Source organism: Ambystoma mexicanum, chromosome 4p (assembly GCF_040938575.1).
Source record: "Ambystoma mexicanum isolate Mex_15411 chromosome 4p, UKY_AmexF1_1, whole genome shotgun sequence".
NCBI lineage: Eukaryota > Metazoa > Chordata > Amphibia > Caudata > Ambystomatidae > Ambystoma > Ambystoma mexicanum.
Genome location: NC_090927.1, coordinates 784231188 through 784258278, shown reverse-complemented (window position 1 = coordinate 784258278; position 27091 = coordinate 784231188). Strand labels below are relative to the sequence as shown.

Here is a 27091-nt window from a genome sequence, read left to right as displayed (position 1 = left end):
ACCTCCACCCCCAGCATAGCGGGGCACCTGCCAGCAGGCCCCCACTCATGTCCCACTCATGTCCCCCTGCACCTCCACCCCCAGCATTGCGGGGCACCTGCCAGCAGGCCCCCACTCATGTCCCCCTGCACCCCCACCCCCCAGCATTGCGGGGCACCTGCCAGCAGGCCCCCACACATGTCCCCCAGCCAACATGTCATCACAATCTAGATCCCTGGCCCTTATGGTCAGCCTCCAAATGCAAAACACCCACTCGAGTACTGCATCCACCCACTTAGAAATGGCAATGACATGATAGAACCCCAATAGCAAGTTTGGAAATGAACACATGGCCCTCACATACACCCAATGGGTGTCGGTGAATCTCAAAACCCATATCAGGATATGCATGATACCAATGAGATACTACACATTGAATTTTGATGAATAAAATGTATTAAAAACAGCATGAATGGAATAAAAAATAAACAAATGACAATGGGAATCAAAAACCAAAAACAGCATGTCCGTAAAATAATGAAAAACGACAAATCATAATGCAAAGGAAAGGTGTCCAAAGTCACAGTTAAAGAAAGAAAATCCAAGGTAAAACCAAAACCGAAAACCATTGCTCCATGGGTAAATCAAAAAAAAAGAAAAAAATCCAACAGTCAACTATATACAGATAAACAGGGTCCATGATCCCAACTGAAGAAATGAAACCTACATAAAAATAATACCTAATAAAATGAAACTATACAAAAATGTGGCCCATTGTCCAAAAGGTCCAAAATAAATAAAAAAGCAAAGGAAACCTAACACTAACTACATAACTATTTACAAGGGCAGCGGGCTAGTCCGACGGCTCACTGGTTGTTGTCATGGGCCAGGGCATCATCGAACTCCTGTTCAATGGCTTGGAGGCGGGCATGTTCCCTGGCCCCGAGGTCCCGCAGGGATAATGCAGTGTCCAGCTCCAACTCCCTGCGAAGACCCTCGAGGCACTCAGCCCGCCTCAGCGCCCTCCGCATGGAGTCCTCCGCCCTGACCATTGTGAGCCGTTCCTCCTCTGCCCGCTGCCGCTCCGCACCTATCTGCTGGCACAACCGCTCCCACACGGAAGCCACTCCCATTCCAGGGTTCTCCTGCCCTCCGGCCGATGCCTGCACCCCTGATGTTGATGGTCCCGAGCCATGATGCCTCCCACGTTGAGCCTGCTGCTGCCTCCGACGCAACTGCCTGTGCCAGCACGACGGCATCCAGGCTGATGGAAACCACCACCACCGACGCCGTCGTGCACGTGCCCTGCCCGATGATGCCGTCACATCCTCCATCTGCTGGGGTCCAGTTGCTGTGGTGTCCACCCCTGCTGGACCTCTGACTCCCGACTGTGGCAGGGATGGGATCCCCACTGAGCTGGCTGCATTGGTCAGGGCAGGTCCACAGGGGGCCCTGGTGGCATCTGGGCCGGAAGACGGCAAGGAGAACGACTGGCATATAGTCTCCACAGAGGAGGAGAGGGCCGCCAGATTGGCCGACACATGCAGGAAACCCCCGAACATGTACGATCCCAATTGGGCCACGTCGGCACGGTGCTCTTCGTGATGACGTGCGCGTTCCTCCTGGGAAGCACGCACGGCATCACGAATCACAGCCGTGCGCATCGCGACCCCAATCAGGACCTTCTCCATACGGCCAGGGGTCCCCTCGTCCGCAGGTGGAGGGGAGTCAGATGACATGGACATCCCCTCTACCTGCGGACGGGCCTGGGATGGGGCATCCCTGCTGGTGCATGGTGGTGCACCCACAGGGTCAGGGACCGCGACATGCACAGGCCCCTCCACGGTGACCTGTGCTGCCTCCTGCCCCTGGACTGCACCTGCCCCTGGACTGCACCACTTGCACAGCAGGGATGCCCCCACCAGGCCCCATGTGCGCCTCAGTGGCAGCCTCCTCTGTGGAAGCCACCAACCTGGATGGCTCCTCACCGTCTACCGCCGTAGCAGGCCCCTGTGGGGGCTCACCCACCCCTTCCGCTGCAGCCGTGGGGGCATCCCCGCCGCCTTGCTCCACAGCGCCGTCTCCGCCCTCTTCTTCACTAGCCGCTGCGTAGAGGGAGACATAGAACACAGGCATCAGGGTACTGTACAATGGTCCCCTAGACAGGAAGCAATAGCAGATGAGTGCCACTGTCAAAGTACACTTCCATCATGTCACTCCACAACACGTCAGTCCAGGCAAAACACACACAGTGACAGTCATGGTGCATGCCATGGACATTTCCATACATGTCCAATGGACTCCCGAAATATACAATGTAATGGTACTCACATGCATCATGGGTCATGCCTATCACATGCACACACTTCACCTCAGTCACATCCATCTGGCCCCGTACACCCCAATCACAGTGCATACAAGGATGACTAGGCTGCATCAGTGAATCTGTAAATTGTCAGACGTGTCATGCATCCATGGCATTCACAAGTCACAGACACGCAGGTCAGGCACACAGACATGGATACCATATATGTACCTGGCATCAGCACCCATCCCTCACCCCCACCCATGTCCAGGAACAGAGACTGCCATGCTCTCATGTGTGCAATCTGCACAGGGCTCCCTATGTCGCATTTAAACACATGCAACAACCGTGCGGTTCACACATTACTGGTCGCACATGCATTACCATGATGTCCCTGCACACATACATGCGTACATGGCCTATGTCACACATGCAGGCAAGTATCAGACAACCAGCACACTGCAACATGCCCTGTCTCACACAGCAATGCTTGGCCACTTACCGCTCAACTCCAGACGGGTCTCCCTCTCAAGGACCTGGGCGTGGAGCGCTGGGTGTATGCGTTCCAGGACCCTCATCTGGATGGAACTCATGCGGCCCCAGCCCCCCTCCACGAGGCGCCGGGCCTTTATGAGGGTCCTGGACCTCAAGTCCTCCCAGCGCTAATTGACCTTCTGGATGGTGCGGGTTGCCACCCCCTCCGCGTTGATGGCAACCACACAGTCGGCCCAGATCCTCTCCCCTCCTTCCTTGTTGGCGCGGGACGATCCGAAGAGGGCATCATACTGCCCCAGGACTTGCTCCACCAGGACACCAACTTCGGTGGCAGTGAAGCTGGTGCCCCTCTGGCCGGGGGTTGCCACTGGTGCCAGATGTTGATGTGCCCGACATGGCAACCCAAGGGGCAGGAGTGGGTGGGCAACTGGGTCCTGGGGCTGGGCTGTGGAGCGATGTTATCCGAGTCGGGAGTCTTCTGTTCCAGCAGAGGTGGACACAGCAACTGGACCCCTGCAGATGGCTGATGTGCAGGCACCAAATGGCAGGGCACGGTGGCAGCAGGCAGGCAGGCAGGCAGCAGCAGATGGCCCGTGGGAGGCTGCTCGGGGCACTGGGGGGCAGTGATTCGGCCTTCTGGGCAGGAGCGTGGTCTTCCATGTGTTTTCGCGTGGCCAGCTTGATACGGAGTGATTTGGCACGTGAAAATCCTGCACGTCAGCGTGAAATTCGAGGAAAAGGCCTTAGCGCTTAAGCGATTTCATGCCTTAGCGCGTAAGCGCGCGTACGTGATTTCATTGGACCAAAGGCCCTTACAGCGTAAGCGCGTCTGTGGCGTTTCACGCACGGGCGTTGCCCTGGCAGGGCTTGGAGATCCCGCATGCCTTTACACTGCTCTGTACGTGCTTTTCGTGCGGTGCGTGTGTTTTCCATCCGTTGGGGTTCACACGCTATTACTTCACAGCGGGTGTTGGCTACGCGTTCTTCTACATGCAAGGCAGACGGTGAGTGGTACCCCGCTCCCCCCCCGGCCTGATCGCGTGAAAAACTTCACGCGACCCCTGGAATACACGTGGCACGCTCCCCCAGGCCCGATCGCGTGTGAAAACACCCGCGCGCCCCTGAAATACACGCACACGCTCCCCCAGGCCCGATCGCGTGTGGGCTTTCTCGCGCGTGTAGGAGTTTGGCGTACCTGTTTTTCCTGCGCAGGGACGCTACGCCTGCTTTCGTGTGGCGGACATGTATGGGCCTGTGCGCGTCTTTGGCCGTGCGCTGTTTTTGCCTATTCGATTCCATGAATACGTGTTGTAGGCGAGCGTGTGGGCGTTCTGCGCACTTGCCTCCTGTACTTCCCCCATGACGCCCACATTTTCACTAGTTGGTCCCCATTCTGCGTGTGACGCCCCGTGTTACGCCTACTTTTGTTATGTGCGCCGCGCTATGTGCGAATTCGCTGTGGCCTTATCGCACGGCGTTCGTTGACCTGTGCGCCAGCGTGCGCCGCGCACTTTCTCAGCGCACATCCCACATTTCGCGCGTGCACGGACTTCCATGAATTGATGTGCAATGTTTTCTGTGCGATAATCGCACTTGCACTGCGATTTTCGCTGTTTCTCTGCGAATCGCACGTTTTCGCCGTTTTTTCGGCGCACGTTGATTCCATGAATCGGCCTATAACTTTGTACTTTCAAAACTTCAAACAATATGGTTTTCACCACATAATCAAAATCTTTTTCTTTGCTGTGGTTTGCATCAACAGTAATGTGCATGGAGTTTCTTAACTCTGTAGCTGGAGGTATTGTTTTTTGAAAGTTCTAGATTTTGAAGGCTATTTTAACCTTCCAAGTTCCAAAAAGAGGCGTTGCCGCAGTCTTCCATCATTGGAAAAATATATATAAACGAACAAAAATCTGAAACCTGTGAACCAAATCTCATCTGTAAAGAAAAATCCTCACATTTTTTATATCAAAAGTGTATTTATTAAAACTCCACATGTTAACAATATGGTTATAACACCAAAATCATGGTAACATTTATTTAAAACACAACTCTACACATGAACTGAGACAAGGAACCAAACTGTGGTGAAAACAAACTAATGCCTGATAATCAAAAGAACAATATGACTACGGTCGCTGGCCAAAAATAAAAACCCTTAAAAAAAATCCAACAAACCCGATGTCCAACTTCCTGTATAGGGAAGCCTTATAACTATCCTCCAAAATAAAAAAAAAATGTTTATACAGATCAATTGACCTTTCCTATATATAAACTGCTCTTTGAGAGTCCCATACCTTTCTTGCCCTGGCACCAAAACAAAGTGTCCAAACCAAACACCCCCTCCATCTTCACTTCACTACCATTAGTGTTCTCTATGTAGTTCTTCTCTTGAAGAGTCGCCATTCCAGGAACCAATATAAAAGGGTGTTTTTCAAATATCCCTTAAATTTTATGATTAGGCCTCTATAACTCTTATAGGGAGTCCACCATCACTTCCCACCCAAGAAGGCCAACCTAAATATTGAGTTTACTCTATATTTCCATGCTTTCACCAGTATTCTGGCAACTGAGCAATAATGGAGTCTGAACAAACTCTTTCATTCAAATCCATCGAGTAATAAATTGCTCCCTACTAGTTCCATGTCCACTAATCCCCTGTACCAAGAACTTATTGATTGACATAATGAATATACAGGCCTACTAAAATCAATCTCCTAGGGCCCCTAAATAAAAAGGCAACCCCCTTTAAGTTCAGGTGCATGCCTTGTAATGGCTCTGATTACCACAAGCAGGGATTTAGGCCTTTATGTAAGGCTACCACTGCCTGAATGCAAATATTCTTGCACAAATACAAATATAACAAATTATATATGCATCTTAACAGATTTTGATAGTAGTCTTCAAGTGCTTCTTAAAAGACAAAATAAATTAACCAACCAAAACTCTTTCCTTGATAACAGAAGCACAAATTGTCCAAATGAGCAGGAGTCTACAACCACTCACTGAGCAGGAGTCTATAAGTGCCCACCTCTGACTGACATCCATTCTTGAAACCTCCTGCAAAGCCTTAAGATCAATTCCTGGATAGCAGGAGTCTGCAACTGCCCCCGTTTAGGACAGGAGTCTACAACTGCACCTTAAACTGTTGTCCATTTTTGAAGTCTTTTCTCCTGCAAAATCTCAAGATCAATTCCTGTTAAGCATATATTTGTAACTGCCCCTAGATAAATAGGGACAGAAGTCTACAACTGCACTGACCTCTCATGGAGGTTTATAAGCCCATTTAAGCTGCAAATCCGCTTGACTCAACTTGGCCGAATCCTTCACATAATAATTCTTTAGCTCCACCTGAGCAATCGTAACCGTTTCCCAAGCAGAAAAAACTAAGTGTCTGAGCACTAAAGCATGCCTTGCCTTCAAAATTTCTTTTTTTCTTTTTTAACGGTCTCCACATCTCCCCTTACAACCGTCCCATTCCTCCAGCAAATTGGAAAAATCCAATCTGCGATTATAAGCCAATTAAAACGTTTTCAAGTTAAACTTGAATTTAGATTAAAAAAACTGTCAAAAAGAGAGACTGTAAGCTAGCTCACTCTACCCCAGATCATTTACGTAGTGAGAGTCCTCCACTTTGTCTTGTTGCCAGTAATCGTTAGCTTCACTTGTGTTGGATTTCTTGGCAGCAACACAAAAGTATGTGTACAAGTGACACAACATCAGTTGTACACATTCTTGAGGGGTTATCTCTTTGTGCTGGAGCACTACCAGACATCTTGCTTTCCACAACGCTTGTTTTGTGGAAGCAGTGATTTTATAAAAACTTGCAAATTTTTCTTTCCCTCCTCCCCCTCCAATCCGCGTAATAACTTTGTCAAAGGTTATGTCTTGCTGGCCCGTTAATGCAGTAAGAAGAGGATTGATCAGAATCCACCAGGATCCACCCTTGGGCAGCAAACGGGCAATTACACAAAAAAATGTAGCGTTGTCTCATCGTGATTGCATCTGTTTCTTGGGCATTCTGCTGATACTGCCAAACATATTCTATGCATGAAAGCTTTTAAGGGTAATGCATTGTGCAGGGCAAGCCAAGCAATGTCTTTTTGTTCATTAGTGATTTTTGAATTGGATAGCAAGGCCCAAGTTTTCTCCAAATGCGTTCCAGAGAGATATCCCACTGGTTCCGGTGTTTCTGTTTCAACCATCTCTTTTAATATCAGGTTCGGGTACACAATGTCTTGTTTTGCTGAGTCTAAGTTATGTATTTGTGGTAAAAAGGTTGTGAAAAGTTCTTGATCTTGGTGGATCCAGAGCTCTAGGACTGATATTTGAAGCTTGGATGAATTTGTATTTGTGCAGGAGGCAGCTAGTTGCATATTTAATGTATACGGCCGCTTTGGATTGAGTTTAATCGTATTGATACAGAAAAATATGTAATGTATAGGCAAAACTGTTTTTTTTATGTAGAATGTCTCTCCGTAAACAATCCATTTTGGAGTTCCATATGAACTCAAAGAATAATCTTTGAAGTCTCTTTGTTTGGATGTTTGTAGGCGGGAAGACCAATGCTATGAAAAATATCATAGGCATTAGAACTGCCTTAATCAAAAGTAATTTTCCTTCTATCGACAGTTGCCTGGTTTTCCAAAAATGTACTTTATTTTCTAGCTTTGCTTGAAGTTTGTTCCATGATAGTATGTCACATTTGAAAGTGGATACCATTGTGTTTGTTGTTTTTTGGACCTCACATTTTGCTAGATTGTCCCAGGCACCTGTGGTCAATAGGTTGCTTTTTGCTTTGTTTTTTTTTAAAAAACCTGCAGCTTTGCAAAAACGTTGTGTGATCAAGGGCCCTGTTAATTGATTGTGCATTTGTGCATAGCACCATAACGTCATCCATGTACCCCATGCATTTGGCCTGTTCTTTTGGTAGTCCTGGTATGAATGCTCGTTGAATTTGTTGATCACTTTTTATTTTCCTGTGTAGTGGTTCAATTGAACAGATGTATAGGATGGCTGATAGAGGACATCCTTGTCTTACACCTGACAGTATTGGTATTTTGTCGGAGAGACGACCATTCACTCTCACTTGGCTAAATGCGTTCTGATATAACGTTGAGATATAGGGCCTCATTACACGGTAGGCGTTATGGATTTAACGTTGCTGGTAACAGAATACCGGTAACGTTCAATCCCCATGCGGATTACGACCCGGCTCACCGCTATTAGCGGCACCGCTAAGTACGGTGCCACTAATAGCGGGCAGGCCGCGTGCGCGCGACCCTCCATCCCGTAAATGACGCCATGCCGCTATTGGCACAGCATCACAAGGCTAGTGGACATGCCAATAGCGGCATGGTAAAGCCCCCCAAACCCCTTACCGCCATGGTGCTAATACCGGCATCGCGAACCACCCGTTAAGAGAACTGAGCAGTGTTCCCACCTGCCACAGGTGGACACAATCAGCACAGGTGGAGGCAATGGAGACTGTGGCAGCTCAAAAGGAGCACAAACAGAGAAGAGAGTGGGCACCACCATGTATTCAAAAATGTTCAGAATATTCAAGTAAAAATCAAATGTTTCAAAAAAGAATATACATCCAATTGAAAAGGAGCTGGCTGTGACAAGTCTGGAGACACCCGGACTTATAATTGCAACACACGCTGGAGACCAAGTAATAATACTGGGTCACACAACCGCTCTCATATGGGGCCCAAGATGGGCACGTATTTATATCTGATTCACAACAATATGTTCAAGTATCCATAATATACCATACTTCTTAGAGAAAGGAAGATGAGTCTTTCTGATTCATATCAAAAATGATTTATCCATAGTAGTTCAAACAAAAAGCTATCACTAATAATCCTTAGTGAGGAAGCAGTTGCCACAATCCACATGTATTAGACTAAAAAAGCCAATGCCTTTCGGAAATTATTTCCTTCATCAGGGCGAGTCTCATTGGTGTGGTCAGTGGTAAAAAACAGAACGTCCTGCGTTCATGCCCACTCAGCAGTGGGTTGTAAATGACATTATGCACAAAGTCATGGAGAAAATCCACTCGGGCAATGACTCAGACTGCAGTGTGAGTCATTGCCCTGCAGCTGCACAGTGGAGGATCGTTTCTCTCTGTGTATTAGCGGCCGGGCCTAGCGTGCGTTTGCATGAAAGACCAGCAGCCCCGGGTCCGTTTTTGCATGGCTCCGCCCCCACATCTCCAGCAGCCTCAGTGCCAGGGCCCAAAGTCACCCCGAGCTGCCCGGGGGGCAGGCTCCTCCGAGCGCCCACCTTAGATAAGGCTTGGCCGTTCGGGGCCGGCAGGGGCGAGGAAGGAAGGAAGGAAGCAGGGCAAGGACAGTGTCCCCCATGCTCTCCTCCTCCTCCGGCTGGCTGGCTGGCTGGCTGGCTGGCTGGCTGGCTGGCGGCTCCCCTGAAAAAGGAGCCAAACGGCAGACTTTTTTCCTTCCGACAACTTGCTCCAAGACACGGAATGTTCAACAGGACATCTAAACAAAAAAGAAGGAAGAAAGGGAAAAAAAAAAATAAATAAATAAAAAAAATAATTTGCATAAGTACAGATATATTTTGCCGTGTGTGCTCTTCTTTTTCAAGAATCGCCCAAGTCTTTCTTTTTGACAGCTTTGTTTTCCCCGAGTGGGGAAGTGCACCAGTCCTGGAGGTACTGCAATACCAGGTTGATGCGTGGAGTGGACAGAGCAAGCTCCCATTCCATCTCCCTGTTCCAAAAATCAATTTAATATATGGTCCCCAGATAGAGGACGTATCAGATATTAAACTGATAAGAACAGATACTACACTTGATCTTAGCCAAAAGGCCGAGAAGCGATGCCCCGAAAGGGTCCGTCGGAAAGAGCGCTGCTCGGCAGCTCCCCCGCTGACTCGGAGTCGCCCTCTGCCGTAGACTCCCAGGCACCTCGGAGGCGGCCGGGCCTAGCGTGCGTTTGCATGAAAGACCAGCAGCCCCGGGTCCGTTTTTGCATGGCTCCGCCCCCACATCTCCAGCAGCCTCGCTGCCAGGGCCCAAAGTCACCCCGAGCTGCCCGGGGGGCAGGCTCCTCCGAGCGCCCACCTTAGATAAGGCTTGGCCGTTCGTGGCCGGCAGGGGCCGGCAGGGGCGAGGAAGGAAGGAAGGAAGGAAGCAGGGCAAGGACAGTGTCCCCCATGCTCTCCTCCTCCTCCGGCTGGCTGGCTGGCTGGCTGGCTGGCTGGCTGGCTGGCGGCTCCCCTGAAAAAGGAGCCAAACGGCAGACTTTTTTCCTTCCGACAACTTGCTCCAAGACACGGAATGTTCAACAGGACATCTAAACAAAAAAGAAGGAAGAAAGGGAAAAAAAAAAATAAATAAATAAAAAAAATAATTTGCATAAGTACAGATATATTTTGCCGTGTGTGCTCTTCTTTTTCAAGAATCGCCCAAGTCTTTCTTTTTGACAGCTTTGTTTTCCCCGAGTGGGGAAGTGCACCAGTCCTGGAGGTACTGCAATACCAGGTTGATGCGTGGAGTGGACAGAGCAAGCTCCCATTCCATCTCCCTGTTCCAAAAATCAATTTAATATATGGTCCCCAGATAGAGGACGTATCAGATATTAAACTGATAAGAACAGATACTACACTTGATCTTAGCCAAAAGGCCGAGAAGCGATGCCCCGAAAGGGTCCGTCGGAAAGAGCGCTGCTCGGCAGCTCCCCCGCTGACTCGGAGTCGCCCTCTGCCGTAGACTCCCAGGCACCTCGGAGGCGGCCGGGCCTAGCGTGCGTTTGCATGAAAGACCAGCAGCCCCGGGTCCGTTTTTGCATGGCTCCGCCCCCACATCTCCAGCAGCCTCGCTGCCAGGGCCCAAAGTCACCCCGAGCTGCCCGGGGGGCAGGCTCCTCCGAGCGCCCACCTTAGATAAGGCTTGGCCGTTCGTGGCCGGCAGGGGCCGGCAGGGGCGAGGAAGGAAGGAAGGAAGGAAGCAGGGCAAGGACAGTGTCCCCCATGCTCTCCTCCTCCTCCGGCTGGCTGGCTGGCTGGCTGGCTGGCTGGCTGGCTGGCTGGCGGCTCCCCTGAAAAAGGAGCCAAACGGCAGACTTTTTTCCTTCCGACAACTTGCTCCAAGACACGGAATGTTCAACAGGACATCTAAACAAAAAAGAAGGAAGAAAGGGAAAAAAAAAAATAAATAAATAAAAAAAATAATTTGCATAAGTACAGATATATTTTGCCGTGTGTGCTCTTCTTTTTCAAGAATCGCCCAAGTCTTTCTTTTTGACAGCTTTGTTTTCCCCGAGTGGGGAAGTGCACCAGTCCTGGAGGTACTGCAATACCAGGTTGATGCGTGGAGTGGACAGAGCAAGCTCCCATTCCATCTCCCTGTTCCAAAAATCAATTTAATATATGGTCCCCAGATAGAGGACGTATCAGATATCAAACTGATAAGAACAGATTTTTTTTTTTTTTTTTTTTTTTTTTTTTGAACGGTCTCCACATCTCCCCTTACAACCGTCCCTTTCCTCCAGCAAAGTAGTATATACTACTTGCGACTATACGCCAATTAGTTCTCGAATTAAAAGATTTTCACGAATTAAAATTGAATTTGGTTAAAAAACTGTCAAAAAGAAAGACTTTGAGCAAACTGCTCTCCCTAACCCAGATTAGTTAAATAGTTAACGTTCTCCAGTTGTCTTGTTGCCAAATGTTTTGTGCCTCTTGTTTGCCCTTGACTTTGGCATCAAGACAGTAATATGTGTATAAAAAACACAACGCTAACTTTACACACTCCTCTGGAGTGATGTTTTTGTGCTGTAGCACTAGTAATGTTCTGGCCTTCCATAAGGCTTCTTTCGTTGCTGATGTAATTTGGTGAAAAAGAATTTTCTCTTGTTTCCCTCCTCCCTCCTGTATCCCTGTCAAGATGGATTCGAACGTCAGGGTCTGTTCTCCTGTGATTGCAAAAATCAGTGTTTCCAGTTTTTCCCACACTTGTTTTGCAAATGCACAATTCCACACAAAGTGTAGTGTTGATTCGTCCTGAGCGCATTGCTCTCTAGGGCATGTTGCTTTTTTGGCCAGTTTTCTTCTGTGCATAAAGGCTTTCAATGGCAGTGCATTTGTGAGTAGCTGCCAGTTTATGTCCCTCTGCGCGTTCGTTACTCTTGCCTTTGAAAAAGTTTTCCACACTTTGTCCAGTTTATTTCCCCCTAGGTTACCCACTGGTTCCGGGGTTTCATTTAGCCTTTTTTGTTTTAGTATGTCTCTGGGTTCCACCCATATTTTCGTTAAGAGTTCTTGATCCTCCACTGTTGACAGGAAATTGCCGAAGCTTTTGTAAAAGCGAGGTGTCTCCATTGCTTTTGGCAGTGTGTTGCTTCTCGGTATGATTTTGTGTCTTTCCAGTATGTTCGCTGTTGCATACCTTATGAAGTGCACTGCCATTGATGCCGAGTGTTTCAGTGTGTTTAGGCAAAACCCTACGTAGTGTCCTGTAAGGAAGCTTTGTATTTCCGGTACGCCTCTTCCTCCTCTCTCCTTTATCTTGTACATTGTCTTTCTCGCTACTCGATCCATCTTCGAGTTCCATAGGAAATGGAACATTAGTCTTTGTATTTTTTGTGCTTGTTTCATTTTTGGAGGAAAGATCAGTGCTAGGAACAGCAGTATTGGGAGAAAGACCGCTTTCATGAGTAGCACCTTTCCTTCCATCGTGAGCTGTCTCAGTGCCCAGAAGTTGATTTTGTTCTCTATTTTTTTGGTTGTGTTTTCCCATTGTTTTGTCCCGTCCATCTGTTTGTCAAACTGTAGTCCCAGTATTTTCAAACTGTCTTCTGTTTTGTGTATCGGGCATGGTGTGAGGTTGTTCCATGTTCCAATGGTTAGTAGTTGGCACTTGTGTTTGTTTAGTTTGAATCCTGCCGCTTTGCAAAAAAGTTCAGTCTGCGACACGACTTGGTTTACGGATTTGGCGTCTTTGCATAAAGCTGTCACGTCGTCCATGTACCCAATGGTCTTTACTTGTTCCGGGGTCCCTGGTACTGGGGCTCCTGTTATGTCTTTGTGTGACCTCAATCTGATGTGTAAAGGTTCCACTGCACAGATGTATAAAAGTGCTGATAGGGGACATCCCTGCCTGACCCCTGATAATATTGGGATTTGTTCAGTCAACTCCCCGTTGATGCGGACTTGACTGTAGACTCCAGCGTATAGCGTGGAGATGTGTGTTAAAAAGGGTTTAGGGCAACCCATTTTCTCCATTATCTTCAACATGAATGGGTGAGAGACTCTGTCGTATGCCTTTTCAAAATCTAGGCTTAGAACCCCCAAAGGCGTTCCTCGATCTTTTGCTGATTGTATTGAGTCTCTTACAATCAGTAGGCTTTCATGTATTCGTCTGCCTGGGACTGCGCACGTCTGGTCTGGATGCACTAAGTGCCTGATTACTGCTCTTAGTCTGTTAGCAATGACTTTAGCTAATATTTTGTAATCTGCATTTAGTAATGTTATCGGTCTCCAGTTTTTGACGTCCGCTTTGTCTCCTTTTTTGTATAGCAAAGTGATGATCCCCTGTTTCATGCTGGGGGCTAGCTCTCTAGTTTGAAAGACCACGTTTACTAGCTCCAGTACTGCCGGTCCTAGGATGTCCCAGAAGGTGCTATACCATTCGCATGGTAAGCCATCGCTTCCTGGTGTTTTCCTCTTGGCAGCACTCATCACTGCTTTGTGTATTTCTTGTAACGTGAAAGGCTCAATCATGTCTGCTTTTTGATCGGTACTTATGTTGTCTTGAACAGCTCTCTCAAACTCACTTGTCTGTTCTTCGTCCAACTGTTTTGGAGAATACAAGTCTGCGTAAAAGGATTGTGCTACTTCTAGCAACCCTGATACCGTGTTCCTTGTCTTCTCTCTTGAGTCTCTGAATTCAGTAGGTAAAACCTTCTGATGTTGTGCTGCTTTGAAGAAGAAACGTGTGCATTTCTCGTTCTCTTCAAATTCTTTCACCCTAGAGTTGAAGATAATAGTCCTTCCTTTATCATGCATCCATTTCTGGATTTTTTCTTTTACGTCCTCGAGGTCATCTTGGACGTCTACCCCTCTCTCTTGCAGAAGGTGTAGGGTTTGTTGTGTGCCTAACAGGTTCCTGTAAGTCTCGTTCCGTTTTCTTGCTGCTATATGTCCGCTTTTTTTAAAGAACTCTCTGGTTCTTTCTTTGATGTCCTCCCACCACTCTCTTTTGTCTTCGTATAACATATGTTGGGATACCCACTCTTTTAGCAATGGTCTGTATTTTTTACAGGTTGTTTCGTCCTGCAAGAGGTTTACGTTAAGTGACCATGCGTTGCGTTGTTTTGGGGGGTATTCCTTTAATGTTACTTCCGTGGTGATTAGGTGGTGGTCTGAGAACAGGTTCGGTTTCACTTCGGTTTTGTTTATCCCAAAGTTCTTAGATGTGAATATAAAGTCTATACGGGACTGTACCAACCCGTTTTCAGCCCTATATGTTAAGGCTGTCCCCGGTGTATTGGTAGATGCGTGTGTATCATTTAAGTTTAAGTCACTTATGATACTTTTGAGTATTTTGGACGATGGGTCTCGGTTCTTCGACGTTGCTTGTGAACCGGTCCGCACTCGATCCTCTTTTTGTATTGTGCAATTGAAATCCCCCGCTATGATCAAAGGGGTGTTTCCAGTGCAAAAGTTGCGTAGTTCTTGTAACAGAGCTATGCGTTCTTGTTTCTTTGCATCTGCATATACACTCACGAGGTTGTGTTGGATACCGTGCCATGAGAAAAGCACCTGTAGTATCCGTCCAGGATGTATTTCCACATACTTTATGTTCGTGGCTGCGTGTGTTTTGAACAAGATTGCTGTACCCGCGTTCTTGTTTATGTTGGAGCCTGACCAAAAGGATGGTCCGCTTGTCCAATCTTTTCCCCATCCTTTGTTGGTTGCGTCCCAGCTTAGACCACATTCCTGTAGACAAAAGATGTCACACGGTACTGTGGTTAAGTATGCTAATAGCGTCAGTCTTTTTGTGATATTATTTATGCTTCTTACGTTTAGTGTTGCTATTTTTAGACCCCCCATTATTATTTTTTGGGTTGTGTTGTTCTGCCTTCTCTTTGGCTCGATCTGCTCCTCGCTCTGGAGGCTTCTTTTTCCATCTTTCTAAAAGCAGAAGGTGTTCTGTGTAAACTGTCTGTGTTTTCTTCTTCCTCATTGTCTGAGTTTTCCGATGAGTCACTAAGACATTCCATGGGTGTGTAGGACTCTTCTCTTGTGTCCCTTGTGTCCCTGTCGTGTGTATCCTTCTTGCTTTGTTCTGTGTTTGTTGGGGTGTTGTTTCTGCTTCTTGCTGTGTTGGATCTTTTTCTATGCTTTTTCCTTTGCGTTGTCCATCCTTCGTCCTCTTTGTTTTGGGCAAATATGTGTTTTGTCTTAGTTGCTAACGCTTCGCCCGCCTCTACTACCTGTTGTAGTTCGGCTAGGTTCGGGGTTAGCGATAGTCTTATGTGCTCCGCTTCTTGGGAGAGTTGGGTCTCTTCTACTTCTGTTTTGTCATGCATTTCTGGTAAGGGAGGTGTTTTTTCACTATTTGTCTTGTTATACCCGAAGTCTTTCGGTGATAGAAAGGGTAACACACTTGGGTGCGGCAATGCCGGGTTTGGAAGTCCGGCTTGGCTTTTCTCGCTCCCTCTATTTTTTAGATGACTCAGGATAACTTCGCTGCTTAGCGTGTTGTTTGTTGCTCCTTTTTGCATGTCTGTTCTCTCTTTGTCCTTGTTTGTACTACTTTCGCTTCCTGAGTCGAAGCTCGACACAATGAGCCCTGGGGTGCCACTTTTTTTGTTTTTGTCTTGTTTTTGGGCTCCACTCGTGCTCAGGATATTTTTTACCACGAATGCAGGAAAAATTCCCTTTCTCCATGCTTCGCTGGTGTTTTGGTCGTTTTCGCCACTAGGGGGCGTTTTGGTGCTTTTCCCTTGTTCTTCTACGCTCATCAGGCTCTCATTTGGGCTCTCCGCCTGAGCGAGCGCTTCTTTCTGTTTTTCCCCTTTCTCTGAAGTGGATGCATTCTCCTCTCTACATCTAGGTGGCGTGTTAGTTGGATGCTCCTGTCTGGATGCACCCGCTTCCATCGCCTCGCTTTTTTCTTCCTGAGTCTTGTCTGCGGTCACGCTTTTGTGTGTTTGTGTCGTTATGAATGCTTTAGGTCCCAATAATTTGGCTTCTCTTGAAGCTGTAGGGTCATTATTCATGGCTTCGCATAAATTGTCTTGTGCGCTTTTCTCCTGCTGCAAAAGTTCATTTAGGTCGAAATCCACATGCATATTTTCCAGCTCTTCTTCTGCGCTTATTTCTCCCGTCCTTTTGACCGTCTGCGCATATGATAATTTGCGCTGTGGACATATTTCTGCATAATGTCCTTTTTGCTGACACTCGGTGCATTGTATTGGTTTGTCACAGGCTGCCACCTTGTGACTTCTGCTTGCGCAATTTTTGCAAGCGTCTTTTGGGCAAAATTGCTTCACGTGACCAAAGTTTCTGCAAAATCTGCAGAATAAAGGCTGACTCGGGTAATATAGGTATCCTTTATGTTTGTTGAATTCAAACATGGCTGGTGGGTGTCTAAGTCCCCCTATGCCATTTGCATCTTTTCTCAATACCACTGTGAATCTTCTATTCCCATTAAAGATATTATATTTGTTCTTTAATGGGTATCCTCCTTTGACTTCTTCACAATAGGTGCTTAGCCATCCAGTTATTGCTTCCACTGAAACAAAGGGATTATACATATGCACCGTCAGTGGTGTATCTTGGCGCACATGACATAATTCTATTTTAACTCCATCAAGTGTTGGATTCGGTATTTTAGAATTTTCGTGGGCTGTAATCGCCGCCGCTTCATCTATAAATGTTATGTCATAAGCATTGGCATTCTTGTGCTCTTGTATGCAGAACAGGCTGCTTTTTTGAACTTTTAAGGTTTCAATTAAAATTTGTTTGATTACATAATCAAAATCTTTTTCCTGGCTGACATTGTGATCAACAGTTATTCTGATCGAATGTCTTAATTCTGTGGCAGGAGGTATACTCCTTGGTATTTTGTCCATTTTGGAGAAAAAAGTCTTTCTACTGAAAAGGAATCATTCTGTCTGTTTTCTTGCATAAAATTAGCATAAAGCTTAAACAAAAATAGAACTCCTGTGGAAGGAAAAAGATTCGGGTCTATCTTTCCAGTCCGATTCGGGGTCAGGCCCCTAGGCGGACTGCGTACCGTTGCCCACCTCGCGGCGCGGGGGTGTGACAACACACTTCTGCTGGGCTCTCTGTTGTGCAAGAGAGAGCTTAAGTCATTGTGTAGTTGTGATTGTATAAATCGCCAAACTTTCCTGGAGATAAAACCTCCCTTGAAAAGGGCTCAAAACACAAAATATACTACACTTGATCTTAGCTACTACACTTGATCTTAGCCAAAAGGCCGAGAAGCGATGCCCCGAAAGGGTCCGTCGGAAAGAGCGCTGCTCGGCAGCTCCCCCGCTGACTCGGAGTCGCCCTCTGCCGTAGACTCCCAGGCACCTCGGAGGCGGCCGGGCCTAGCGTGCGTTTGCATGAAAGACCAGCAGCCCCGGGTCCGTTTTTGCATGGCTCCGCCCCCACATCTCCAGCAGCCTCGCTGCCAGGGCCCAAAGTCACCCCGAGCTGCCCGGGGGGCAGGCTCCTCCGAGCGCCCACCTTAGATAAGGCTTGGCCGTTCGTGGCCGGCAGGGGCCGGCAGGGGCGAGGAAGGAAGGAAGGAAGGAAGCAGGGCAAGGACAGTGTCCCCCATGCTCTCCTCCTCCTCCGGCTGGCTGGCTGGCTGGCTGGCTGGCTGGCTGGCTGGCGGCTCCCCTGAAAAAGGAGCCAAACGGCAGACTTTTTTCCTTCCGACAACTTGCTCCAAGACACGGAATGTTCAACAGGACATCTAAACAAAAAAGAAGGAAGAAAGGGAAAAAAAAAAATAAATAAATAAAAAAAATAATTTGCATAAGTACAGATATATTTTGCCGTGTGTGCTCTTCTTTTTCAAGAATCGCCCAAGTCTTTCTTTTTGACAGCTTTGTTTTCCCCGAGTGGGGAAGTGCACCAGTCCTGGAGGTACTGCAATACCAGGTTGATGCGTGGAGTGGACAGAGCAAGCTCCCATTCCATCTCCCTGTTCCAAAAATCAATTTAATATATGGTCCCCAGATAGAGGACGTATCAGATATTAAACTGATAAGAACAGATACTACACTTGATCTTAGCCAAAAGGCCGAGAAGCGATGCCCCGAAAGGGTCCGTCGGAAAGAGCGCTGCTCGGCAGCTCCCCCGCTGACTCGGAGTCGCCCTCTGCCGTAGACTCCCAGGCACCTCGGAGGCGGCCGGGCCTAGCGTGCGTTTGCATGAAAGACCAGCAGCCCCGGGTCCGTTTTTGCATGGCTCCGCCCCCACATCTCCAGCAGCCTCGCTGCCAGGGCCCAAAGTCACCCCGAGCTGCCCGGGGGGCAGGCTCCTCCGAGCGCCCACCTTAGATAAGGCTTGGCCGTTCGTGGCCGGCAGGGGCCGGCAGGGGCGAGGAAGGAAGGAAGGAAGGAAGCAGGGCAAGGACAGTGTCCCCCATGCTCTCCTCCTCCTCCGGCTGGCTGGCTGGCTGGCTGGCTGGCTGGCTGGCTGGCTGGCGGCTCCCCTGAAAAAGGAGCCAAACGGCAGACTTTTTTCCTTCCGACAACTTGCTCCAAGACACGGAATGTTCAACAGGACATCTAAACAAAAAAGAAGGAAGAAAGGGAAAAAAAAAAATAAATAAATAAAAAAAATAATTTGCATAAGTACAGATATATTTTGCCGTGTGTGCTCTTCTTTTTCAAGAATCGCCCAAGTCTTTCTTTTTGACAGCTTTGTTTTCCCCGAGTGGGGAAGTGCACCAGTCCTGGAGGTACTGCAATACCAGGTTGATGCGTGGAGTGGACAGAGCAAGCTCCCATTCCATCTCCCTGTTCCAAAAATCAATTTAATATATGGTCCCCAGATAGAGGACGTATCAGATATCAAACTGATAAGAACAGATTTTTTTTTTTTTTTTTTTTTTTTTTTTTGAACGGTCTCCACATCTCCCCTTACAACCGTCCCTTTCCTCCAGCAAAGTAGTATATACTACTTGCGACTATACGCCAATTAGTTCTCGAATTAAAAGATTTTCACGAATTAAAATTGAATTTGGTTAAAAAACTGTCAAAAAGAAAGACTTTGAGCAAACTGCTCTCCCTAACCCAGATTAGTTAAATAGTTAACGTTCTCCAGTTGTCTTGTTGCCAAATGTTTTGTGCCTCTTGTTTGCCCTTGACTTTGGCATCAAGACAGTAATATGTGTATAAAAAACACAACGCTAACTTTACACACTCCTCTGGAGTGATGTTTTTGTGCTGTAGCACTAGTAATGTTCTGGCCTTCCATAAGGCTTCTTTCGTTGCTGATGTAATTTGGTGAAAAAGAATTTTCTCTTGTTTCCCTCCTCCCTCCTGTATCCCTGTCAAGATGGATTCGAACGTCAGGGTCTGTTCTCCTGTGATTGCAAAAATCAGTGTTTCCAGTTTTTCCCACACTTGTTTTGCAAATGCACAATTCCACACAAAGTGTAGTGTTGATTCGTCCTGAGCGCATTGCTCTCTAGGGCATGTTGCTTTTTTGGCCAGTTTTCTTCTGTGCATAAAGGCTTTCAATGGCAGTGCATTTGTGAGTAGCTGCCAGTTTATGTCCCTCTGCGCGTTCGTTACTCTTGCCTTTGAAAAAGTTTTCCACACTTTGTCCAGTTTATTTCCCCCTAGGTTACCCACTGGTTCCGGGGTTTCATTTAGCCTTTTTTGTTTTAGTATGTCTCTGGGTTCCACCCATATTTTCGTTAAGAGTTCTTGATCCTCCACTGTTGACAGGAAATTGCCGAAGCTTTTGTAAAAGCGAGGTGTCTCCATTGCTTTTGGCAGTGTGTTGCTTCTCGGTATGATTTTGTGTCTTTCCAGTATGTTCGCTGTTGCATACCTTATGAAGTGCACTGCCATTGATGCCGAGTGTTTCAGTGTGTTTAGGCAAAACCCTACGTAGTGTCCTGTAAGGAAGCTTTGTATTTCCGGTACGCCTCTTCCTCCTCTCTCCTTTATCTTGTACATTGTCTTTCTCGCTACTCGATCCATCTTCGAGTTCCATAGGAAATGGAACATTAGTCTTTGTATTTTTTGTGCTTGTTTCATTTTTGGAGGAAAGATCAGTGCTAGGAACAGCAGTATTGGGAGAAAGACCGCTTTCATGAGTAGCACCTTTCCTTCCATCGTGAGCTGTCTCAGTGCCCAGAAGTTGATTTTGTTCTCTATTTTTTTGGTTGTGTTTTCCCATTGTTTTGTCCCGTCCATCTGTTTGTCAAACTGTAGTCCCAGTATTTTCAAACTGTCTTCTGTTTTGTGTATCGGGCATGGTGTGAGGTTGTTCCATGTTCCAATGGTTAGTAGTTGGCACTTGTGTTTGTTTAGTTTGAATCCTGCCGCTTTGCAAAAAAGTTCAGTCTGCGACACGACTTGGTTTACGGATTTGGCGTCTTTGCATAAAGCTGTCACGTCGTCCATGTACCCAATGGTCTTTACTTGTTCCGGGGTCCCTGGTACTGGGGCTCCTGTTATGTCTTTGTGTGACCTCAATCTGATGTGTAAAGGTTCCACTGCACAGATGTATAAAAGTGCTGATAGGGGACATCCCTGCCTGACCCCTGATAATATTGGGATTTGTTCAGTCAACTCCCCGTTGATGCGGACTTGACTGTAGACTCCAGCGTATAGCGTGGAGATGTGTGTTAAAAAGGGTTTAGGGCAACCCATTTTCTCCATTATCTTCAACATGAATGGGTGAGAGACTCTGTCGTATGCCTTTTCAAAATCTAGGCTTAGAACCCCCAAAGGCGTTCCTCGATCTTTTGCTGATTGTATTGAGTCTCTTACAATCAGTAGGCTTTCATGTATTCGTCTGCCTGGGACTGCGCACGTCTGGTCTGGATGCACTAAGTGCCTGATTACTGCTCTTAGTCTGTTAGCAATGACTTTAGCTAATATTTTGTAATCTGCATTTAGTAATGTTATCGGTCTCCAGTTTTTGACGTCCGCTTTGTCTCCTTTTTTGTATAGCAAAGTGATGATCCCCTGTTTCATGCTGGGGGCTAGCTCTCTAGTTTGAAAGACCACGTTTACTAGCTCCAGTACTGCCGGTCCTAGGATGTCCCAGAAGGTGCTATACCATTCGCATGGTAAGCCATCGCTTCCTGGTGTTTTCCTCTTGGCAGCACTCATCACTGCTTTGTGTATTTCTTGTAACGTGAAAGGCTCAATCATGTCTGCTTTTTGATCGGTACTTATGTTGTCTTGAACAGCTCTCTCAAACTCACTTGTCTGTTCTTCGTCCAACTGTTTTGGAGAATACAAGTCTGCGTAAAAGGATTGTGCTACTTCTAGCAACCCTGATACCGTGTTCCTTGTCTTCTCTCTTGAGTCTCTGAATTCAGTAGGTAAAACCTTCTGATGTTGTGCTGCTTTGAAGAAGAAACGTGTGCATTTCTCGTTCTCTTCAAATTCTTTCACCCTAGAGTTGAAGATAATAGTCCTTCCTTTATCATGCATCCATTTCTGGATTTTTTCTTTTACGTCCTCGAGGTCATCTTGGACGTCTACCCCTCTCTCTTGCAGAAGGTGTAGGGTTTGTTGTGTGCCTAACAGGTTCCTGTAAGTCTCGTTCCGTTTTCTTGCTGCTATATGTCCGCTTTTTTTAAAGAACTCTCTGGTTCTTTCTTTGATGTCCTCCCACCACTCTCTTTTGTCTTCGTATAACATATGTTGGGATACCCACTCTTTTAGCAATGGTCTGTATTTTTTACAGGTTGTTTCGTCCTGCAAGAGGTTTACGTTAAGTGACCATGCGTTGCGTTGTTTTGGGGGGTATTCCTTTAATGTTACTTCCGTGGTGATTAGGTGGTGGTCTGAGAACAGGTTCGGTTTCACTTCGGTTTTGTTTATCCCAAAGTTCTTAGATGTGAATATAAAGTCTATACGGGACTGTACCAACCCGTTTTCAGCCCTATATGTTAAGGCTGTCCCCGGTGTATTGGTAGATGCGTGTGTATCATTTAAGTTTAAGTCACTTATGATACTTTTGAGTATTTTGGACGATGGGTCTCGGTTCTTCGACGTTGCTTGTGAACCGGTCCGCACTCGATCCTCTTTTTGTATTGTGCAATTGAAATCCCCCGCTATGATCAAAGGGGTGTTTCCAGTGCAAAAGTTGCGTAGTTCTTGTAACAGAGCTATGCGTTCTTGTTTCTTTGCATCTGCATATACACTCACGAGGTTGTGTTGGATACCGTGCCATGAGAAAAGCACCTGTAGTATCCGTCCAGGATGTATTTCCACATACTTTATGTTCGTGGCTGCGTGTGTTTTGAACAAGATTGCTGTACCCGCGTTCTTGTTTATGTTGGAGCCTGACCAAAAGGATGGTCCGCTTGTCCAATCTTTTCCCCATCCTTTGTTGGTTGCGTCCCAGCTTAGACCACATTCCTGTAGACAAAAGATGTCACACGGTACTGTGGTTAAGTATGCTAATAGCGTCAGTCTTTTTGTGATATTATTTATGCTTCTTACGTTTAGTGTTGCTATTTTTAGACCCCCCATTATTATTTTTTGGGTTGTGTTGTTCTGCCTTCTCTTTGGCTCGATCTGCTCCTCGCTCTGGAGGCTTCTTTTTCCATCTTTCTAAAAGCAGAAGGTGTTCTGTGTAAACTGTCTGTGTTTTCTTCTTCCTCATTGTCTGAGTTTTCCGATGAGTCACTAAGACATTCCATGGGTGTGTAGGACTCTTCTCTTGTGTCCCTTGTGTCCCTGTCGTGTGTATCCTTCTTGCTTTGTTCTGTGTTTGTTGGGGTGTTGTTTCTGCTTCTTGCTGTGTTGGATCTTTTTCTATGCTTTTTCCTTTGCGTTGTCCATCCTTCGTCCTCTTTGTTTTGGGCAAATATGTGTTTTGTCTTAGTTGCTAACGCTTCGCCCGCCTCTACTACCTGTTGTAGTTCGGCTAGGTTCGGGGTTAGCGATAGTCTTATGTGCTCCGCTTCTTGGGAGAGTTGGGTCTCTTCTACTTCTGTTTTGTCATGCATTTCTGGTAAGGGAGGTGTTTTTTCACTATTTGTCTTGTTATACCCGAAGTCTTTCGGTGATAGAAAGGGTAACACACTTGGGTGCGGCAATGCCGGGTTTGGAAGTCCGGCTTGGCTTTTCTCGCTCCCTCTATTTTTTAGATGACTCAGGATAACTTCGCTGCTTAGCGTGTTGTTTGTTGCTCCTTTTTGCATGTCTGTTCTCTCTTTGTCCTTGTTTGTACTACTACACTTGATCTTAGCCAAAAGGCCGAGAAGCGATGCCCCGAAAGGGTCCGTCGGAAAGAGCGCTGCTCGGCAGCTCCCCCGCTGACTCGGAGTCGCCCTCTGCCGTAGACTCCCAGGCACCTCGGAGGCGGCCGGGCCTAGCGTGCGTTTGCATGAAAGACCAGCAGCCCCGGGTCCGTTTTTGCATGGCTCCGCCCCCACATCTCCAGCAGCCTCGCTGCCAGGGCCCAAAGTCACCCCGAGCTGCCCGGGGGGCAGGCTCCTCCGAGCGCCCACCTTAGATAAGGCTTGGCCGTTCGTGGCCGGCAGGGGCCGGCAGGGGCGAGGAAGGAAGGAAGGAAGGAAGCAGGGCAAGGACAGTGTCCCCCATGCTCTCCTCCTCCTCCGGCTGGCTGGCTGGCTGGCTGGCTGGCTGGCTGGCTGGCTGGCGGCTCCCCTGAAAAAGGAGCCAAACGGCAGACTTTTTTCCTTCCGACAACTTGCTCCAAGACACGGAATGTTCAACAGGACATCTAAACAAAAAAGAAGGAAGAAAGGGAAAAAAAAAAATAAATAAATAAAAAAAATAATTTGCATAAGTACAGATATATTTTGCCGTGTGTGCTCTTCTTTTTCAAGAATCGCCCAAGTCTTTCTTTTTGACAGCTTTGTTTTCCCCGAGTGGGGAAGTGCACCAGTCCTGGAGGTACTGCAATACCAGGTTGATGCGTGGAGTGGACAGAGCAAGCTCCCATTCCATCTCCCTGTTCCAAAAATCAATTTAATATATGGTCCCCAGATAGAGGACGTATCAGATATTAAACTGATAAGAACAGATTTTTTTTTTTTTTTTTTTGAACGGTCTCCACATCTCCCCTTACAACCGTCCCTTTCCTCCAGCAAAGTAGTATATACTACTTGCGACTATACGCCAATTAGTTCTCGAATTAAAAGATTTTCACGAATTAAAATTGAATTTGGTTAAAAAACTGTCAAAAAGAAAGACTTTGAGCAAACTGCTCTCCCTAACCCAGATTAGTTAAATAGTTAACGTTCTCCAGTTGTCTTGTTGCCAAATGTTTTGTGCCTCTTGTTTGCCCTTGACTTTGGCATCAAGACAGTAATATGTGTATAAAAAACACAACGCTAACTTTACACACTCCTCTGGAGTGATGTTTTTGTGCTGTAGCACTAGTAATGTTCTGGCCTTCCATAAGGCTTCTTTCGTTGCTGATGTAATTTGGTGAAAAAGAATTTTCTCTTGTTTCCCTCCTCCCTCCTGTATCCCTGTCAAGATGGATTCGAACGTCAGGGTCTGTTCTCCTGTGATTGCAAAAATCAGTGTTTCCAGTTTTTCCCACACTTGTTTTGCAAATGCACAATTCCACACAAAGTGTAGTGTTGATTCGTCCTGAGCGCATTGCTCTCTAGGGCATGTTGCTTTTTTGGCCAGTTTTCTTCTGTGCATAAAGGCTTTCAATGGCAGTGCATTTGTGAGTAGCTGCCAGTTTATGTCCCTCTGCGCGTTCGTTACTCTTGCCTTTGAAAAAGTTTTCCACACTTTGTCCAGTTTATTTCCCCCTAGGTTACCCACTGGTTCCGGGGTTTCATTTAGCCTTTTTTGTTTTAGTATGTCTCTGGGTTCCACCCATATTTTCGTTAAGAGTTCTTGATCCTCCACTGTTGACAGGAAATTGCCGAAGCTTTTGTAAAAGCGAGGTGTCTCCATTGCTTTTGGCAGTGTGTTAAAGCGATGCCCCGAAAGGGTCCGTCGGAAAGAGCGCTGCTCGGCAGCTCCCCCGCTGACTCGGAGTCGCCCTCTGCCGTAGACTCCCAGGCACCTCGGAGGCGGCCGGGCCTAGCGTGCGTTTGCATGAAAGACCAGCAGCCCCGGGTCCGTTTTTGCATGGCTCCGCCCCCACATCTCCAGCAGCCTCGCTGCCAGGGCCCAAAGTCACCCCGAGCTGCCCGGGGGGCAGGCTCCTCCGAGCGCCCACCTTAGATAAGGCTTGGCCGTTCGTGGCCGGCAGGGGCCGGCAGGGGCGAGGAAGGAAGGAAGGAAGGAAGCAGGGCAAGGACAGTGTCCCCCATGCTCTCCTCCTCCTCCGGCTGGCTGGCTGGCTGGCTGGCTGGCTGGCTGGCTGGCGGCTCCCCTGAAAAAGGAGCCAAACGGCAGACTTTTTTCCTTCCGACAACTTGCTCCAAGACACGGAATGTTCAACAGGACATCTAAACAAAAAAGAAGGAAGAAAGGGAAAAAAAAAAATAAATAAATAAAAAAAATAATTTGCATAAGTACAGATATATTTTGCCGTGTGTGCTCTTCTTTTTCAAGAATCGCCCAAGTCTTTCTTTTTGACAGCTTTGTTTTCCCCGAGTGGGGAAGTGCACCAGTCCTGGAGGTACTGCAATACCAGGTTGATGCGTGGAGTGGACAGAGCAAGCTCCCATTCCATCTCCCTGTTCCAAAAATCAATTTAATATATGGTCCCCAGATAGAGGACGTATCAGATATTAAACTGATAAGAACAGATACTACACTTGATCTTAGCCAAAAGGCCGAGAAGCGATGCCCCGAAAGGGTCCGTCGGAAAGAGCGCTGCTCGGCAGCTCCCCCGCTGACTCGGAGTCGCCCTCTGCCGTAGACTCCCAGGCACCTCGGAGGCGGCCGGGCCTAGCGTGCGTTTGCATGAAAGACCAGCAGCCCCGGGTCCGTTTTTGCATGGCTCCGCCCCCACATCTCCAGCAGCCTCGCTGCCAGGGCCCAAAGTCACCCCGAGCTGCCCGGGGGGCAGGCTCCTCCGAGCGCCCACCTTAGATAAGGCTTGGCCGTTCGTGGCCGGCAGGGGCCGGCAGGGGCGAGGAAGGAAGGAAGGAAGGAAGCAGGGCAAGGACAGTGTCCCCCATGCTCTCCTCCTCCTCCGGCTGGCTGGCTGGCTGGCTGGCTGGCTGGCTGGCTGGCTGGCGGCTCCCCTGAAAAAGGAGCCAAACGGCAGACTTTTTTCCTTCCGACAACTTGCTCCAAGACACGGAATGTTCAACAGGACATCTAAACAAAAAAGAAGGAAGAAAGGGAAAAAAAAAAATAAATAAATAAAAAAAATAATTTGCATAAGTACAGATATATTTTGCCGTGTGTGCTCTTCTTTTTCAAGAATCGCCCAAGTCTTTCTTTTTGACAGCTTTGTTTTCCCCGAGTGGGGAAGTGCACCAGTCCTGGAGGTACTGCAATACCAGGTTGATGCGTGGAGTGGACAGAGCAAGCTCCCATTCCATCTCCCTGTTCCAAAAATCAATTTAATATATGGTCCCCAGATAGAGGACGTATCAGATATTAAACTGATAAGAACAGATTTTTTTTTTTTTTTTTTTTGTATCGGTCTCCACATCTCCCCTTACAACCGTCCCTTTCCTCCAGCAAAGTAGTATATACTACTTGCGACTATACGCCAATTAGTTCTCGAATTAAAAGATTTTCACGAATTAAAATTGAATTTGGTTAAAAAACTGTCAAAAAGAAAGACTTTGAGCAAACTGCTCTCCCTAACCCAGATTAGTTAAATAGTTAACGTTCTCCAGTTGTCTTGTTGCCAAATGTTTTGTGCCTCTTGTTTGCCCTTGACTTTGGCATCAAGACAGTAATATGTGTATAAAAAACACAACGCTAACTTTACACACTCCTCTGGAGTGATGTTTTTGTGCTGTAGCACTAGTAATGTTCTGGCCTTCCATAAGGCTTCTTTCGTTGCTGATGTAATTTGGTGAAAAAGAATTTTCTCTTGTTTCCCTCCTCCCTCCTGTATCCCTGTCAAGATGGATTCGAACGTCAGGGTCTGTTCTCCTGTGATTGCAAAAATCAGTGTTTCCAGTTTTTCCCACACTTGTTTTGCAAATGCACAATTCCA

General features: G+C 47.2%; 6 non-coding genes and 3 pseudogenes across 6 annotated transcripts; all 9 read right to left on the bottom strand.

The window, feature by feature from the left end:
- Positions 1–9436: 9436 nt before the first annotated feature.
- On the bottom strand, positions 9437–9627 carry LOC138460340 (U2 spliceosomal RNA). Its single transcript, XR_011263109.1, has one exon. It is a non-coding gene; the product is annotated as a U2 spliceosomal RNA (small nuclear RNA).
- A 625-nt stretch (positions 9628–10252) lies between these two features.
- LOC138460339 (U2 spliceosomal RNA) lies at positions 10253–10443 on the bottom strand. Its single transcript, XR_011263108.1, has one exon. It is a non-coding gene; the product is annotated as a U2 spliceosomal RNA (small nuclear RNA).
- Positions 10444–11072: 629 nt separating this feature from the next.
- On the bottom strand, positions 11073–11263 carry LOC138460379 (U2 spliceosomal RNA). The gene has a single exon (XR_011263130.1). It is a non-coding gene; the product is annotated as a U2 spliceosomal RNA (small nuclear RNA).
- Positions 11264–17117: 5854 nt separating this feature from the next.
- LOC138460424 (U2 spliceosomal RNA) lies at positions 17118–17267 on the bottom strand (annotated as a pseudogene).
- Positions 17268–17892: 625 nt separating this feature from the next.
- Positions 17893–18083, bottom strand: LOC138460338 (U2 spliceosomal RNA). The gene has a single exon (XR_011263106.1). It is a non-coding gene; the product is annotated as a U2 spliceosomal RNA (small nuclear RNA).
- Positions 18084–18712: 629 nt separating this feature from the next.
- LOC138460377 (U2 spliceosomal RNA) lies at positions 18713–18903 on the bottom strand. The gene has a single exon (XR_011263129.1). It is a non-coding gene; the product is annotated as a U2 spliceosomal RNA (small nuclear RNA).
- Positions 18904–23870: 4967 nt separating this feature from the next.
- LOC138460364 (U2 spliceosomal RNA) lies at positions 23871–24051 on the bottom strand (annotated as a pseudogene).
- Positions 24052–25566: 1515 nt separating this feature from the next.
- LOC138460337 (U2 spliceosomal RNA) lies at positions 25567–25757 on the bottom strand. The gene has a single exon (XR_011263105.1). It is a non-coding gene; the product is annotated as a U2 spliceosomal RNA (small nuclear RNA).
- A 629-nt stretch (positions 25758–26386) lies between these two features.
- Positions 26387–26563, bottom strand: LOC138460374 (U2 spliceosomal RNA; annotated as a pseudogene).
- Positions 26564–27091: the final 528 nt, after the last annotated feature.